Here is an 18,359-nt window from a genome sequence, read left to right on the forward strand (position 1 = left end):
CCACCTATGTGTAGTGCTTAGCTGTAGTTTTCTGATTTCTTTCAGCTAGTTCTGGCACACTAAATCTTGTGACAAAATAAACCCTTATAGGTCCAGACCTGTGTTGTTGGAGGCTATTATCAGCAACCTTTGTGTCACACCTACAGCAGGCCAGCGATTGCTGAAAAATTAAACTCCTACTGTTTAGATATTTAAAATCTGTATCCTAGTTTTAGCCACCCGACTATAGTTCCAGTTCCACCTTAAAAGACAAAGCAATTGCATTCTAGCACTCGCACAGCATTTTTAGAAATGCATTTGTGCTCCATTTAAGGTGGAATGGAAACTTCCAGTATGAATCTGAGTTGTCCTTATGAAAAGAGGACCAAGAAAACATCCATCTGCTGCTTTACTGGTTAACTATTTAATATTGGTTTATTTTTTAAAGAATTTTGACTACAATAATAACTTCCTCATTACATCATTCTGAATTTTCTCTTGTCCTGTAGCTGCTTGAGCTCGCAATCACTTTACTGCAGCTCAGTCTTGTCATATTTAGTAATCTAATTGCCAAATTTATATCAAACCCTACATCATGCCATCATGTCTTTCATTCACATTTGTATTCCTCCTTCAGTATGTACTATTGGCCCATCCACCACAGAAATAGTGGTGCTAGAGACTTTACTTATCCATTGTTATTCATGATGGTAGGTGAACAGCATGTTGAGCCATGTAAACTTTTTTGTTGGGAACTTATGGCAGTTCAAATATGGTGTTTTAATAAACCAATGTTGTTGAATACTTCAACAAATCCGTAACTTCTAGAAACTATACCATTAAGGATCATCTTCCTTAAACAAATCAAATCTTCCATAGCTAACATTCACCCTTTCTTCAATTCCCAACACCCACATAGTGAAGACTAAGTGTCTGACGTACTCTACACTTGGCAAAGAGAGGGAGCAGAGTGAGAGAGGCATGGAGGGAGCAAACAAGACTACAGTTACCACAGCAATACTCTCAAATCCACTACAGTTCCCACGGTACCATACAAATTTAACAGCTTACAGCTTAAAGTTTCCAAGTTGCACATGCGCTTGTGAAAGTACCCTAATATTTACCCCAATAGTGCATACTGTGTATTCGCAGCACCGAGCTGTGACCCCCATAGCATTATGGTTCAGCACAAACACATGTACAGTGACACCCCTAACGCCCATTAATTCTGACTTTATCCAGTGTCAACTAATTAGGCAATCAGAACAGAGGTTGTTTACAAATATCAGTCTCGAAGCCTAGTCATTTTAAACAGCCTGTTTAATTATGAAGTATGAAGAACAGTAAAATGTCAAATTTAAATATGTTCGTTTATGGTTGACTCAGTAATACAATAAAAATGTAGGATATGGGTCATGTAAAAACTCTTTCACACAGCTTGTCTAGTCCCTGTAGAGAAGAACTGCCACTGGAACATGACTTTCTGGAGCAGATAAAAATTGGCATCATGCCTAATGCCATATGTGGGCTAGAGGGGTATAAAGCCCCCCAGCGTTAAGCTGTGGAGCAGTGGAAAACTGTGTTCTCTGGAATGATGGATGGTGCTCCATTCAATACTTTTGGCATGAGTTGAGGACTTTGGGGATGAGGTGGGGTGGTGATCATCAGTTACTCCAACAAAAGCTCAACAATATTTATTATTATTTATTATTTATTAAAATAACACAATGAAAGAGCAGAAAGAGCAGGTGTCCCAATACTTTTGTCTTTATATTCTGTAAATGAGATAAGGCTGAATACTACACAGCATTAGCATATTTAAATAATGATCTACAGCTCTTTATAGTTAGAGTACTGAACTGTTCATCATTCTGTAGCTTTAAAAAAGCACTGAATATTCATGCAGCACTAGATTACCCACACACACACACTCTCTCTCTCTTTCTCTCTCTTTCACACACACACACACACTGTGACCCTTACAGTACGAATACGCTTGGTGTGTTGTCCTCACCACAGAGCGGCGAGTGATGTCCAAACAGTGGCCTGGCCGCTGCTGTAAGCCACCTGCTCCTCTTTTACTGACACTCGAGGGGTAGCCAGGAGACGAGCCCACATGCTGACACACACAGATCACACAGGTACACACACACATACACACAGTGCTGCCTTACAAACCAGGCCACCACATGCCATTTTGCCTGTCTTACCTGGTCTTTGTGATGCCGCTGGATTCGTTCCATTTAAGCTGCAACTCTTTCCTCCACTATAATCAGATAATGGTGTAGATTTATAAAGTAGGCTGGCTGACATTACACAGTAATAAAGAAGTCTGTGTTCCGCAACCTGATTTCCCAGAGAATTTGCAGCAGGCGCTAGGAGCGAGTGTAATTGTGATTTCTTGTGAATGAGGTCAGAATGAAACGTCTTGCTCTCGTCTTTTAGCCCAAACCTGAACCAGTTGTTCAGGTTCAGGTTTTCTCGAGTCTGTTCATGCAAATTCTCACCACTTCTCTCTAGGTCTGTAGAGCTCTGATGCCTCAACAATTCAGGCACATTGCCAATTCTTTAAGAAGTGATTCAGTGCAGCATGATTCATGTGTCATATTTGACCACAATTAGGGAAAAATTACAGTTTTATTTCTGTACGGGTAAAAAAAAAAAAAACATACGTGCAAACGTGTCGCAAACCCAGTCGAAATCCACAGTTTTAAGTGATGACTACGATGTTCACGTAAATCATGTAGGCTTATTGGGTTTTTAAGTTTTAGGAAGGATGTTCAACAGGCTGTTCTGAGGGAGAATCCTCCCCTCACTGCCCAGACACTCATTATTCGCTCAACCCATACATGTTTAAAGTATTTAAATTCATTTATTGAGTATTTTGTTGATTTGTTGACTATTTTATTGAGGAAGTGACTTAGGTTAAGTTGAAAAATGCTCAGATGTGGTTTTAAAAGCCTGTTTACCACCCTGTTATTTTATCTCAGATTAAATAAAACATTCTGATTTTTGTTGGATGGTGGGCCTTTTTCAAAAGGTTTTAGCTAGTGGGAAGATTGCATGTACATTTTAAGGGTGTAAATATAATGAAAAAAAGTTGTGTTGGAGTTGAGTTGTTGTTTTGGTTTACATTGTTTTTGTTATGCCAGATTTTCTGTTCAATGAAGAGACAGCAGACAGTGTCTGGAGAATCACAAAAAAAGCCCTGCTTCCATCTACCAAAAAGTAAAACCAGAACATGAAAAGAAAGCCTCATTTTATGATCATTGAATTTGGCTTCTAATCAATACCATGTTCAGAATTCTTTCTTGTGGTGGTCAGAAAAGGTTCATTTGTGTAAATGTTGTTAGTGGACAACTAGCTAATATTTAGTTGCGGTGTAAACTTGATGTAGAACACATTGTTGACTTTTTTATTTAGCATGTGACTTTGGTTAAGGTGAAAAATGCTCAGATGTGTTTTTAAAAAGCCTGTTTACCACCCTGTTATTTTATCTCAGAATAAAACATGCTGATTTTCATGGATGGTGGGCCTTTTTGGAAAGGTTTTAGCTGTTGGGACGATTGTATGTAAATTTTAAGGGTGAAAATATGACGAGAAAACCTTTTCTTATTAACGTCATGTTGGAGTTGAGTTAGATGTTTTGGTTTATATTGTTTGCCAGATTTTCTGTTCAATAAAGAGACAACAGTGTTTAAGAGTCACAGAAGGTCCCTTCAGTCTAGTACTGGGACCTCAAATCAGCATGAGGATTAATTGACCAGTTTACCTCGATTAAAGAACGTTTATGTAAGCTGCTGGAGTTGCTCGGTTGACTGTGTGTTTGAGTTCTCCTCCCTGATGCTTCCATGTCATGTGACTACACACATTACACACACAGTAGTGTGTTTTTAAAGGGACAGTACATGAACACAAACAGTGGGGACAGTACTAACAGAATAAAAAAAAGATAAAAAAATAACCAACGATATTATGTATTAGAGGTTCTGAATATCGGTTTCCATTAATCGCTCAGCCCTACTTATATCTAACAATATTTCGTTATTTAATGTTATTCATTATATTCGTCCACTTCATTTCTTTTCATTTCTATGGGCCAGTCAGAACTAGTATAACCAGAACATGAAAAGAAAGCCTCATTTTATGATCATTGAATTTGGCTTCAAATCAATACCACGTTCAGATTTCTTTCTTCAATAGCTTTCTTGTGCTGGACAGAAAAGGTTCATTTGTGTAAATGACTGTTAGTGGACGACTAGCCAATATGTAGTTGTAGAATCATCATAACGGCTTTGAGAGTTGAGCGTTCATCTTCATTTCGCGTTGCAAATGGCAATCATCGGGGTCCAAGCACTATGCTTCATTATTATTATCATTATGGAGCCAGTAGAGCACAAATGAATGGTAATTAAAACGAATGTGACGCATCGAAAGGAGACTTTTGAACGGGGTTCGAATTCACAGAATTGTTGAACAGTTAGCCTTCGGAAAGAACTTTGAAAGAACTTTGGAACTTGCCACATTTTTCACTGCTTCATGCATGCATGTGACGATTTCACAGAATACAAAGACAAAGATAAACTTTGACATTGATAGATGTCTATGCATATTTACATGCCTTCTTCTATTACTTCTGACATACTCAAGGCAGAGTCACTTACAGTCAGATTGTATGCCATCTATAATGGCCAGTTTTTGCACTTTAACTTTCTTTACTTAGTGTTTTTCTTTTACTTAGCGTTACTTTAGTGTACGTAGTGTATATATGTATATATTTTATTACACTTATTCAGTTTCTATATTTTAATATTGATATTTATAAGATTATTTCGGTAAATGGAGGAAGTGCAAAGTAAGAATTTCATTGTACAGTGTAACTACTTGTTTCATGACAGTATACTCTTGAATCTTGAATAATTAAGTGACCACTGGTTGTTCACTCTTGCCGGTGATGAACAGGCCGCAAAATGTAGAATAAGGAACAGCTTTCATGTGTTCTGTTTAGTTCTTTTTCAGATCTGTTCTGTAGTTGATTCTCTGCACGTGTTTGAGGACAACAGGAAAATATATTTATAGGTTTGATCATGACGACTGACGATTGTCATTTTGTGCATTGGGCCGAGTATGAGGCCAGGGTTTTGGTTCATATGTGTTTTTGTGTCTCCAGAGTTAAGAGTTAAGAGGGTAAAAGCTCTTCGCTCAAGCCATACAGACTCTTAACCAGGACTGTGGCTAATACGACTGTTGATTACCCCCCCCCCCCCCCCCCCCCCCACACACACACACACACACACACAGGATTTTTCACTGAACATAATCACTTATTATTATAATAATTACTGCCTCCTGCTCAGTTGCACAACATTATGTTTTGCACTTGTTGGACTTTACACATAACAACTCACCTCGGCACTGTACATTTCTTTTTATATTTAATGTAACTTTCATTCCTATATTGCTATTTTTATAGACTTATGGACTCATTTACACTATATGGACAAAAGTATCGGGACACCTGCTTGGTTATTGTTTCTTACAGAATAAAGTTCATTAAAAAGTGTTTATCCTGCTTTCATTGGAGTAATTGTCTCTACTGTCCAGAGAAGAAGGTTTTCTACTAGATTTTAGAGGAGCATTACTGTGAGGATTTGACTGCTTTCAGCGGCAACAGCGTCAGTGAGGTCAGGATGTTGAATGGTCACCACCCCACCTCATCCCAAAAGTATTAGACGGAGCACCATCCATCATTCCAGAGAACACAGTTCTTCCACTGCTCCACAGCTCAATGCTCGAGGGCTTTATACCCCTCTATAGCCCACGCCTGACTTTAGGCAGCATGGTGCCAATAGGTTCATGTTTATCTGCTTTAGAGATTCCTATTCCATTACCGGTACTTATCTACAGGGACTAGATAAGCTGTGTGTGTGTGTGTGCATTTGCACATCTGTGTAATTTGAGTGTAGAGAAATGGAGAAAGGGGAAACTGAATGTGATGTGTTCTTCAGTTGCCTGCCTGTTGCATGTGTTTGAGGGTGAGAGTGAGAGTTTTTGCTGTAGCACATTTTTAGCTTTGCACTGGAGCTATGTGGCTAATGTCACTAACCCTGTAATGGAAGCTTATACCACACCAAATAGCACTGTGGAAACCGCATGTCTACATCATTACACACTTGCCTCAGACTGCTCTGAGATGCTAAGTAATCACAAGCGGAGCCGCTACTGTGGTTTCTGATCTTGTTCGACATACTGTTATCCAGGGATGCACTGATATGGAGATTGTGGGCTGTTGCCACTATCCAATATTTTTATCCATACATTTGCCGAATGAGTGTTCTCATCTAAAATAGAACATAGTATAATAAGCCTGATAAAACAGGCATTTCCTGGATGGATAAGTTTCACAGTTTGATAGTTTTAGAGCCAGTAAAAATACATACTTTTTTACATACATGTTATTGATGATTGAAGCTGTACAACCACTAACAGCGCCCCCTTGTGTAGAATTGTCAGCCTGAAGGACTCACACGCAAGGTCTATTCCATAATAGAGATAAAAACTAGGTGGAAGTGAGCAGGTACGAGTAATGGCAATGAATTGCCAGCTTGAGTTGAGAGTAGCAGTAAACTGTTCATTTTCTCGTTGTTCAGTATGGGTTTGACAAAAAACTGTAAACACTGAGACTGAACTAGGTTTTATTTCTTTTTTTCATTTACAATTTAGACACCAATCAGCTTGAGCTGAGCGTAGCATGTTGCTATCTTGCTTATTGCACATTTTTGCCATTTAACAAAAAATGGAATTGTTAGCAGACGTAGGGGGTCTTTTTCATAACACCCAGTGGATGTAATTGGCATTACAAACTCTGATTAATGAGGGGAATAAGGTCAAACACCCGAAAAGGGTTTGGCCAAGTTTTTATTACAGTGACATGATTGCAAAATAGCTCCACCATGCATCACAGTGCCTGTTGTTTTTATAATTTCTCCTATTTCTTGTCAGCCCCTCAGTATCACGCCCTCCCCGGGGCAATTCCGAGCCGCCACCCACAGGCCCAAATAAGGACTTCCTCCTCGTTTGTGTTCATGTTTGGTTCATTGTGTCGATTCATTGTCTCGTTTCATGTTGATCATGTTAATGTGTTTCACCTGGGATCTGGGGGAACTTAAGGAGCCTCGAGTCTTAGTTCAAGGCCGAGAATTGCATGTTTGGAACCTTAAGGCAGCCTGAGAGGTTCCCGCTACTGCTCACGGTGTGTTTAGGCCAGCTTCGGCTCTACTTCCTCATTCTCAAGCAGGCCACCCGGCCCTTCAAGGATTTAGCAAGATATACCCACGACTCTCGTTCCAGCTAGGTGACCCATGCTCACGCAGCAGTTCCAGGTTTGGTCGGCCTAGCCGTTCTTGCCTAGTAGCTGGTCCCTCAGCTAAACCTCCAGTCTCAGGTGTGTTTTGTTTTCGCCCTCTGATTTGCCAGGTTTGCGTTGTGTTCACATTTATGCCCTGTAGCTGCTGCCTTTTTTGCTTTATTTTGCCCCTGTGTATTTTCTTGAATTGTGTTATTAAACTACTTGCATTGAACCCATCTCTGCGAGTGTTCATCCCTCTGTGTCTTGCCTAACCCATTTCTCCCAATTTGGTACTGCCAGTTTTTAGCATCCCTCAGCACCAGCAATGCTCCCAAAATTGGGAGGGTAAAGAATTATCGCACCAGCTAACAGGAGAGAGTGCAGCTAATTGTGCACTCTCTGACTCCGGCCTCTGATGGCAAAGCTCGGCATGGCGGCATGGCTCGGAATTCGAACACATGACCCCCAGACCATAGTGGCAGCGCATTAGACTGCCGAGCCACTCTGGGCCCCCTACAGTATCTGTTAACGGGTCTTAACCCTTCAACCGGCACTGTGATGAATGAACTTTAACACATATTTGTATTTATTGTGACAAAAATAGAAAAAATACCTGCGTTAGGAATCAGTGACTTTAAGCACATAGGCTGTCTGTCTTGTGAAGTTTTGTGATGTCATGCTTTCTCTCAATCAAAAGTTGGTTCAGTCTGATGGCTCGAGGCTCCTTTCATTCCCTCTCTCTCTCCATCTGTCTGCTTGCGTGTCCATCTCGAGACAGAACGATGGAAGGAAGGAAGGTGTGTGAGAGTGACTGGCCTCAGGGTAATAATGCATTGACATAGTTCTAAGTCTATCTCTGGATCGAGGACAGATCACTATAATTATTCTTTATCTCTCAGGACCCACCGCACGGCCTGTTTTCCTCAGTGGAGCTCTGCACACGCATGAAGGCGTGTAAAAAGATGCGCGATGAAGTGATACAGAATTGAGCGCACTCACCAATGCAGCGACTCACCTACAAACACACACATACACACGCCTTATTGGCTGAAGTAAGCATTCTCCAGCGCATGGACGTGTAGCCTGACAGTCGGAATGACGGTGGAATATTCCGCTTGGGAGAGAAAGACTGTTCAATGCAAATATGCAAACTTCATTCACAGCAAGCCTCGCGCAGCTCTGACAGTTTCTCCAGAAGTCAATGTAAACTAGGGGAGTTTGCCGGAGTGCGGAGAGGAAGGGAGGGAGGGAGAGGATAAAGAGAGGGGAAGAAGAGAGAAGTAGTGGATTGCTGTGGTGTGAATGGAATTGAAAAATACTCTGCATAACAGAGCATCCAAAGTAAAACCATATTAAGTACTGAATGTGCTGATAGGATTCTTGCTGTTTTTTATTCATGGCAGGTCAGTGCTGGTACTGGCAGTCTCACTATAGGACAGAAGTATCGGGACACCTACTCATTCATTGTTACTTCTGAAATCAGAAAGGGAATTGCAAATGAGTTTATCCTGCTTTTGTTGGAGTAACTGTCTCTACTGTCCAGGGAGGAAGGCTTTCTATAAGATTTTGGAGGAGCACTGCTGTGGCAATTTGATTGCATTCAGCCACAAGAGCATTAGTGAGGTCAGGGTGTTGGATGATCACCACCTCACCTCTTTTCCATCTCACCAACTCATCCCAGAAGTACTGGATGGAGCACCAACCATCATTCCAGAAATGTTAAGAGTTCCACTGCTCCACAGCTCAGTGCTGGGGGGCTTCTTAACCACTCTAGCCCACGCCTGACATTAGGTTCATGGGTTTAATAGGTTTATTTATTTGATAAATAAAGTATATAGTCATATTTATTCTATTAAGACGAGCTATGTGTGTATGTGTGCATTTGCCCATCTGTATCAGCAGCGGGTGCAGCTTAAAGTAAAGGTGCAAGGATTTGTCACTGCACTATGTACAGCAAAACGTGTCCTCTGCATTTGACCCATCTGTGGTAGTGAACACACACACACACACACACACACACACTAGGGGCAGTGAGTACACACACAGAGCGGTGGGCAGTCAACTCCAGTGCCCAGGGAGCAGAAAGGGTCTTGAAGGGTCTTGCTCAAGGGCCCGACAGTGGTAGCTTGCGCAAGTCTGGGTATCGAACCCACAACCCTGTTATCAATAGCCCAGAGCTCTAACCACTGAGCCACCACTGCCCCAGTAACAGAATACATTCGTTAGAAGGGGTGTCCATAGACATTTAGACATATAGCGTGGCTAAAGCAGTAACAGCAGCTAATCGGTGGACGTGGCGGACCTCTGTAAGCCTACTGGTTAGCTGCATTATCCTCGTAGGTCCAGTGCAGAACTACTGAAGCACTATAGAAAACACTGATACGAGCACACCGGGTTTAGGCAGATCTCGTCCGTTCGTTCATCTCCACCTGCTAATTTCCCTACTGGCATTATGGCTTTATTATGTTTCAGCATTAACTTTTACGATGATAGATTTTGACGTGAAACAGATCCGCCGGCCCTGCTATCTTCTGTGAAAATGAGCGTTTGCCTTAATTTGCCTCGGGATTAATATTAAAAAGGCGCTCATCATGTCCGCTGATCCGGAACTTGGGTTAATTACTCATCAGGACGGCACTGACAGCAAGCGATACCAATAAGGTGATCTTATTCAGTTACTCTGCTGGTGCTGACACGCTCTGGTGTCATGGTTCGGTCCTAGCCAGCGGTCAGTGGTTGTAAGAAAGCGATGACTTTCTTCTTTTCCTCCTTGTAACAGCTCTCAGAGGGCTGCTGGTGCTGAGAGAACGGCTTCACCTTATATATGAATTAGCATCAGAGCGAGTGTGAGAGAGCGAGGGAAGCAGCATGGGTGGGGGGGCTGAGAGACAGATGGGTAGAAGGTGGAGGGGGGAGAGGTGAGGGGAGAGATGAAAGGAGGCTGCCAGTGAGTTTGTTGGGAAGTTGGAATTCATTTTTGTTGGCTGAGTATTAGGTAATGTATTTTTTTCCCCTATCGCTGGCTGTTACATGATGCAGCTCTGTTGCCTGCCGTGTGTTCTGCATTACAGTGTATCCTAGCTTGCGTTTCCTCTCATTTCCAGAGCTGCAGACCCAAGGATTTTCATTTGACACAATTCATATAGTCAAAATACAACTACAACAAAATATGGGCGCCAGGTGTGCCTATTCTGACCTAGCTATGGCCATCCCTCATCCTTCAGCTTTACAGAATATTGGCAGAACATAATTTTTTGGTGAAGACGCCCACATTTACATCTTGCTGTTTCAAATGGTAGTTATTTTGCATGTGTTTGCACTATTCAGACTAGCTCTAATTAAACTGGACAAACATTTTAAACCCCCATTAAAAAGCCTATGGTCCGTCGGCGGGCCGAAAGTGTTACTACAGACTTTTATGACCAGAGAGTATCCCCACCAGTCTGTTCAGACGTTCCTGTAGTTCCTGAGTGATACACCTTAGTGTGTAAGAAGCCTTGGACTGTTAAGGGGTTAACTGTATTAATGTCACACACACCAATCACACTAATATGCCTGAGATTGTGTAGCAGCTCTTAGTTGTCGAGGCATGGGCTCCACAAGACCTCTGAAGGCGCCCTATGGTATCTGGCATCAAGACAGTAGCAGCAGATCCTATGAGGAGTCTTGGAGGCCCATGATCCTGTCACCAGTTCACCAGTTATCCTAGTAGGTACTGACCAACTGCATACTGAGAATGGCCCATAAGACCTGCCTGATGTTTTAAGATAAGATAAGATAAGATGGTCCTTTATTAGTCCCGCAGTGGGGAAATTCCCAATTTTTTGGAGATGCTCGACTAGATAGCAGGGATAGAATGGCTTAATCCTTTTACGGTTCAGTTTTTGGGCCACTGCTTGGTTTGGATCATGCCACTTGGACTTTTTTGTGTTAAAATGAATCTTCGGGGAGCTGAATCGCCACCGTTTGACCCTGTATTCAAATAACTTTGCTGTTTGTCGATTACTCATGTGTATTGCTTTTTCTTAAGAGACACACTTCTTACAGAAGAGTGGTTTAAACCATCCTTTTCTGACAAGGTTAACTAACAAACTCTTGTATAGTGACTGTCTGTTGTTGCTGTGACAAGACAAAGCAAGCCGAAGCTAAAGCCGAGTACACTAAAACCGAGCTTTATTTTAACCACCAACTGCGATTGCATTAGCAATAAGCAGCCAAAACAAGGCTTCTAATTCTAACTCTTCATTCCACCTTAAATAGTGCAGCAGTTACATTGTGTATTTCAGCAGCTGAACCTAACTGCTGCATTATTTAAGGTGGAACAGAAAGTTTAAGTAGAAGGACAACTTCGGCCTTGTTTTGGCCGCTAACTGCTAATATCAGCACGCTTATCACTTTTGTTGTTCACTGTAATAAGGTCACATAGGAACATCTATGAATATTTAGCGTAGTTTTCTTATTCCTCACTGCCGTAGGCGGCAGCTGGGACTCTCTTCTGGATGCATGAAGGGTGCTAGGCTACTACAGGCTACGAGAACCTACGGAAGCGGACAGGGCTTTGAACGCTGATACCCGATCCATTAATAATAATGCTCGGATTGTCCCCCCGATCCTGAGTCACTGGACTGGATCACGACATCCCTACTAATTAGTGTTTGAGTATGTAGACGTGTCAAAGTTGAGCACTCTCAAATATCCACAATGCGCACTGAGAACCGGTCGGTTCTTAAGTGTGGTTTCGATGGACACCATTATCCCACAATGCTGTGCGAAGCACAAAGAGGGAAAAAATGTCAGACAAGGATACTAGTGCAAGGATCCTACTAGTGCACTATCCTACTAAACCCGCACTGTTAAGGTCAGTATATAGTCTATGTCTTATAGTATTAGTGTGTAGTATGCAATTGGGACACAGCCCTGCTATTTTCTCAGTAGGTTGAATGGGATTTTGGACGAGGTTCTGTAAAGCGTATCCAGCCTCACAGCAGTAAGTTCAGGAGAATGCATGGATATGGTCAGTTGTGTTGAATGTACCGCAGCTAAGTGATCCTCCAGCAGCTACCGTCCTCCTCCGTGTAAGTTTTGAGTGGTCACTACGGGCTCATTGAGCAGAAACTTGAGCACCAAGCACTTACTCCTTTTACACAGTCACCCATTTCATATGTAAATCTATGACACACTCTATACTGAGTGCTATATAGGGAGAGAGAAGCAAGGATAGCACGCCAAGAGAGAGAGAGAGAGAGAGAAAGAGAGAGAGAGGGAGAGAGGGAGTTGGTATTTCATGGAAGGCTAGGTTGCTATGGGAACAAGACATGGGCTGTCTCTCTCTCTCTCTCTCTCTCTCTTTCTCTCTCTCTCTCTCTCTCTCTTTCTCACCCCCCTCCCCAAAAAAAGTATCCTTTTTTCTTTCTTTCCTCTTTCCATCTCCGAACCTCTTGCCCTTTCCCTGGGTTCCCCGGGTTCACGTTCCCCCTCATCCATGTCCCCTCCCCGTCTTCCCTGCACTCCCCCACCTGCATCTCTCCATCACTCCTTCTCCTGTGACTGTCTCCTTCCGTCTCTCGCTTTCTGTCTCTCCCACACATTTTAGCACTCTCACCTCCTCTCTCTCTCTCTCTCTCTCTCTCTTTCTCTCTCTGTTGTTCTCTGTCCAGCTCTATCCTTCTCTTCCCTACCTCTCTCGCCCCCCTTCTCTCTCTCTCTCTGATCATCCTTCTCTTTAGCGCTCACTTCTATTCTATTCTTTTCTCGGTTGTCATGGCAATAGGCTGGGGGCGTGCAGGAGAGAGGGAGCGCGAGAGGGAGCGAGTGGGCGTTTCGGAAGTGACATCTCTTGGGCAGTAACCTTGTTTCCTGTATGTGGAGGCAGTTGGGAGGGGGGGTGCAGAAGATTGCAGCAACAGCGACGCCATGTGGTCAGTTGGGTTAGATGGCAGGATGCAATGTGATGCCACAGGAGGGAGCGAGTGTAGGCAGAGCCCAGTGTCCAACTACTGAACAGTACAACTTCACAGTAACTTGCTAATAGGCTAAAAGCTAAGGATGCTAATATGCTTTTCTTAAAATCACAGAAAAAAAGTGATGAGCAGTATATTTGAGGTTGAAATTCAGGCTTTCTAAAGGTCTTTAGCTAATGGCAAACAGGTCCATCCACACTGCTAAACAGTGCAACATGCTAATATGCTAAATATGCTCATATGCTAAGGATGCTAATATGCTTTTCCTAAAATTACTGATGGAAATCGATGAGCAGTTTCTTCAGTGTTAAGATTCAGGCTTTCTGAAGGTCTTTAATGAATGGCTAACAGGTCCATCCACACTGCTAAACAGTACAGATTGCTAATATGCTAAATCTGCTAGTATCTAAGGATGCTAATATGTCTTAAATCCAAAGAAAATTGATGGTCAATATATTCGATGTTGAAATTCAGGCTTTCTAAATGTGTGAGGGCATGGCAAACATGTCCATCCACACTGCTAAACTGTACAGATTGCTAATATGCTAAATATGCTGATAGCTGAGGATGCTAACATGCTTTTCCTAAAATTACTGATGGAAATTGATAAATAGTGTCAATAATGTTGAAATTCAGGCTCTCTGAAGGCGTGGCGAACATGATAAACACCCACACCGCTAAACAGTACAGCATGCTAATATGCTAAATCTGCTAAAAGCTAAGGATGCTATCATGCTTGTCTTAAATTTAAAGAGCAAAATTGATGGACAGTATATTTTAGGTTAAGGTTCAGGCTCTGAAGGTGTGACAAACATGCCCATTCACTTTGCTAAACATTAGTAGCAACAGCAGGCTAATATGCTAAATATGCTGATATCTGAGAATGCTAATATGCTTTTCTAAAAATCACAGATGGAAATTGATGAACAGTGGCATTAAGTGTTGAAACTCAAACATGTCCATTCATACTGCTGAACAGTACAGATTGTACAGTACTGCTAATATGCTAAATATGCTAGCTAGTATCTAAGGATGCTATTATGCTTGTCTTAAATTCAAAGAGTGAAATTGACGATCAATATATTTGAGGTTGAAATTCAGGCTTTCTAAAGGTCTTTAGCTAATGGCAAACAGGTCCATCCATACTGCTAAACATTGCAACATGCTAATATGCTAAATATGCTCATATGCTAAGGATGCTAACATGCTTTTCTTAAAATTACTGATGGAAATTGAAAAACAATGTCAATGATGTTGAAATTCAGGCTCTCTGAAGGTGTGGCAGACACATCCAGTCAAACTGCTGAACAGTACAACATGCTAATAGGCTAGCTAAATCTGCTAGTAGCTAGAGATGCTAATATGCATTTTGTTTTAGACTTTTGCATATTAGCATGTTCTACTGTTTAGAAGTGTGATAGAAGAAATGGATGAACTGTGGCATTAATGTTGACATGTCTGTGTATTTGAGGTTAAAATTCAGGCTGAAGGTGTGGCGAACATGTCCATTCACAGAAGGACATGCTAATCTGCTAAGCATGCTAAATACGCTAGTAGCCAAGCTTGCTAACAAGGAAACTGATGAGCGGTGTTGTTTCGGTTAAAGTTCTGCCTCTCTAAACGTTTGAGGACATAGCGAACATGTCAGTTCACACTGCTAAACGGCTAAGTGTGCTAATATGCTAACTAGGCTGGTAGTTAAGGTAATGCTAAAATGCTCGTGCTTAAGTCACAGATGGAACTTCAGGTTCTCTGCAGGTGTTAGGCCATAGCAAACATCAGCACAGGGGCAGTGGTGGCTCAGCGGTTAGAGCTCCGGGCTGTCGATAACAGGGTTGTGGGTTCGATTCCCGGGCTCGGCAAGCTGCCACTGTTGGGCCCTTGAGCAAGGCCCTTTACCCTCTCTGCTCCCCGGGCGCTGGAGTTGGCTGCCCACCGCTCTGGGTGTGTGTGTGTACTCACTGCCCCTAACACATGTGTGTGTGTGAGTGTGTTCACTACCAGATGGGTTAAATGCGGAGGACACATTTCGCTGTACAGTGACAAATACGTGCACCTAAGCACTCACACCTGTGAACAGTAGAGCATGCTAATAAGCTAAGGATGCTGATATGCTGAAATAAGGGTTCTCTTAGGCCCTTAGGGTCAAGGTTTTTGTTGACCTCACTCTGTGACACATCCTTGACATTTGCAGAGCAGATATTAAGTCACATCACATCTCAGGCTGAAACTGTGTGGTGATTTCTCCTTTAGTTCGTGTTTACAGCCCTTGAAGCTCATTCAGAGAACCTGCTCTGCCTCGCTCCTGCCTCTCACCCTCCGATGGCCGTATTATAAGCAATGTAATGATATCCATTAATGCAGGAAACAGAGGCATCGTGTGCGCAGCGCCTCGAAAGTGGCCGCCCTCGTATTTGTGCCTTATTAGCCTGGGGCATCCGGAGCTATTTCCTGATTATTTTTAGCCTGGGTTTTGGAGCGCAGCGACGTGGATAATCAACCTTACCCCCCAACGGGCTCACTAATGACAACGTTGACTAAGTCTGACCCGTTTCAGCGTCAGCTTTTTTTCCTCCCCTCCCGCCCCCACCAACTGCACAGTACTACTGAGACGACAACACGTTCTCGTAGCAGTAGCGTCATCCTGCCTGTGGTGTTACGCTCTCCATCCGAAAAGAGGCTGGAGACCGAAGTTGTCGCTTGACCTTTTGTTTCGGATGTAGTAAACTGACCAGGGATATGGCCATTTTTATGGGGCCCCAATGTAGAATCTGTCCAAGGGCACTGGAAACGTCCATCCCCTCGTGACATCCCGCAGTGCTCTTTAAAACGCTCAAACCAAGGGTATGTCCCAAACCACTGCCTCGTCCCTGTTCTGTGTGTTGTAAATTACAAGGCTATAAAAGGCGCTGGGTATACAGGCACACCTTTGGAGCGTCCTCAGAACCCCATTGGAACTTACTGTCTGTCTGCAAAGACATAGTGCTAGCAACATTTGGGCAGCATTCAGGCTACGTTCACATTACAATCAAGATAAGATAAGATAAGATAGATAAGATAATCCTTTATTAGTCCCGCAGTGGGAAATTCACAGTGTAACAGCAGAAAGGGATAGCAGGACACTCAGTTACAAAAATTTAGATAAATAAATAATTTACACTATATACACACAATATAGATAAGAATTAAAAAAGCAATAAACAATATTATTTACAGTAAAAGACTCTTAATTGCACATGGGGGTGGGATATTGCACATAGTATTCCCTGAACATGAACATGTGTGTGTAGTTAAGTGATCAGATTGTCGATCAGATTAATCAGTTAATCGATCAGATTGTTTGCTCAGATCGGATTTGAACATCTTGACGGTTCACATTGATGAATGTAGTGACCCGTATCTGTCTAGAATGAGAACAAATAGATGGGTGAATGTGCTGTGATTTGGGTTTGTAGAGTGTGTGTGTATTAGTATTAGGATTAGGGTTAGCCTCCACTTACTTCTGAATGTGCTCTTCACTCCTAGGCCTATAAATATGCCTAATATGTTTACACGTAATATCCAACGTTGTGTTTTATCTGGTCTGGTTACTCACTTATTTAACCTCTGACCTGACATGATTTCCAGTTAGTGCCACAGGCAAGACTGCAGTCCCCATTACTTCAAGCTCAGTGTTACAGAGCTTCCACAAGCTCCTCCTGAGCCATTTCATAGCAACTGACTAATTCAGCTATGCAAAGATACCATTGCAACCAGGCCTCAAAACAAATGATCAGATTGTCGGTGTGTCGCAGAAAATCGCGTATCTCCATTTTTCACTTTTAACATAATGTGAATCCGGCAGCTGTTCTTTATAATGTGTGAGAATTTCATGGTGAATGGACCAATAGAAATGCTCCAAAATGACTTGGAATTCATTCTTTTTACATTGACTTCCATTGAACATTAAAAAGGTTTTTCCCTTCATCTGTGAAGCTGCTGGTTTGCAGAGGTTTTTGCGTGACAGTGACAAAATGCAATATTCATATGCAGTAATTTTTTATTCTGGATCTTTTCATTGTGCTTTGCAAAGCCACACACACACACACACACACACACACACTCACACTGCATTGTACAAGTACTACTGGCAAAAGCTATACTTCTACGTCTAGCAGTAACCTTTCAGCTATCAACCACCCACCACCATTGAACATGTCCCTCCCTTACAAGCTGTTTCTTGTTCCTGTGTATGTTGTTTTGTCATATATATATATACATATATATATATATATATATATATATATATATATATATATATATATATATATATAAACACAGTGTATCACAAAAGTGAGTACACCCCTCACGTTTCTGCAGATATTTAAGTATATTTAATAGATATTTAATAACAGATATATAACAGATATTTAAGCAGATATTTAAGTATTAGGGGTGTAGTCTCTTAGGGGTGTACTCACTTTTGTTACCAGTGGTTTAGACATTAATGGCTGTATATTGAGTTATTTTGAAGGATGAAAAGATATACTTAAATGCCTGCAGAAATGTGAGGGGTGTACTCACCTTTGTGATACACTGTGTATGTATATATATATATATATATATATATATATATATGACAGAACAAAAGTAGTCATACACCTTTTGTGCAAGATTGGTTTGCAATCAATAAACTAAAATATTAACAAATTAAATACACACAATTTTTTTTTTTTTGGGGGGGGGGGGGGGGGTTCAGTTTACACACTTAAGCATTGCTATCCTCATCAGGTAAAGCTGTAAGGTTGTTAATAAAACCCAGAATAGCTCTTAACTCCAGGTCCAGGGATTCAAGGAAAGATTCAGGGAAAATTGTAGCTGTTCACTCTCGATACATGATAGAAGTTCCCAGACCCATCTGTCATGTGAAGTGGGGGCCGTTTGTTTCCATTTATGAAGAATGGCACATCTGGCCAGTAAAGTAGTGAAGGCAGTAACACGCTGTGATCTAACAGGCTGACACAAATATCACTGTTTAGACGGAGGGGTCGTGTCTAAATCGTAGTTGAGGGCTTGATTAAGTGTGTCCACAA

The 18,359-nt window shown here is 41.9% G+C and overlaps 2 protein-coding genes across 9 annotated transcripts in view; one reads left to right on the forward strand and one right to left on the reverse strand.

Annotated features, from left to right (window-relative positions):
• LOC140557181 (testis-specific serine/threonine-protein kinase 2-like) overlaps positions 1 to 2,237 on the reverse strand; it is a 35,981-nt gene extending 33,744 nt beyond the window's left edge. The window contains exon 1 of the mRNA XM_072681431.1: positions 2,190 to 2,237. The gene's annotated coding sequence lies outside the window, so the exon portion shown is untranslated. The remainder of the gene's footprint in view (positions 1 to 2,189) is intronic.
• Positions 1 to 18,359, forward strand: part of syngap1b (synaptic Ras GTPase activating protein 1b) — a 184,557-nt gene that overhangs the window by 22,445 nt on the left and 143,753 nt on the right. The gene's annotated exons all lie outside the window — the stretch shown is intronic.

The sequence above is a fragment of the Salminus brasiliensis genome, chromosome 1, assembly GCF_030463535.1.
Source record: "Salminus brasiliensis chromosome 1, fSalBra1.hap2, whole genome shotgun sequence".
Classification (NCBI taxonomy): Eukaryota; Metazoa; Chordata; class Actinopteri; order Characiformes; family Bryconidae; genus Salminus; species Salminus brasiliensis.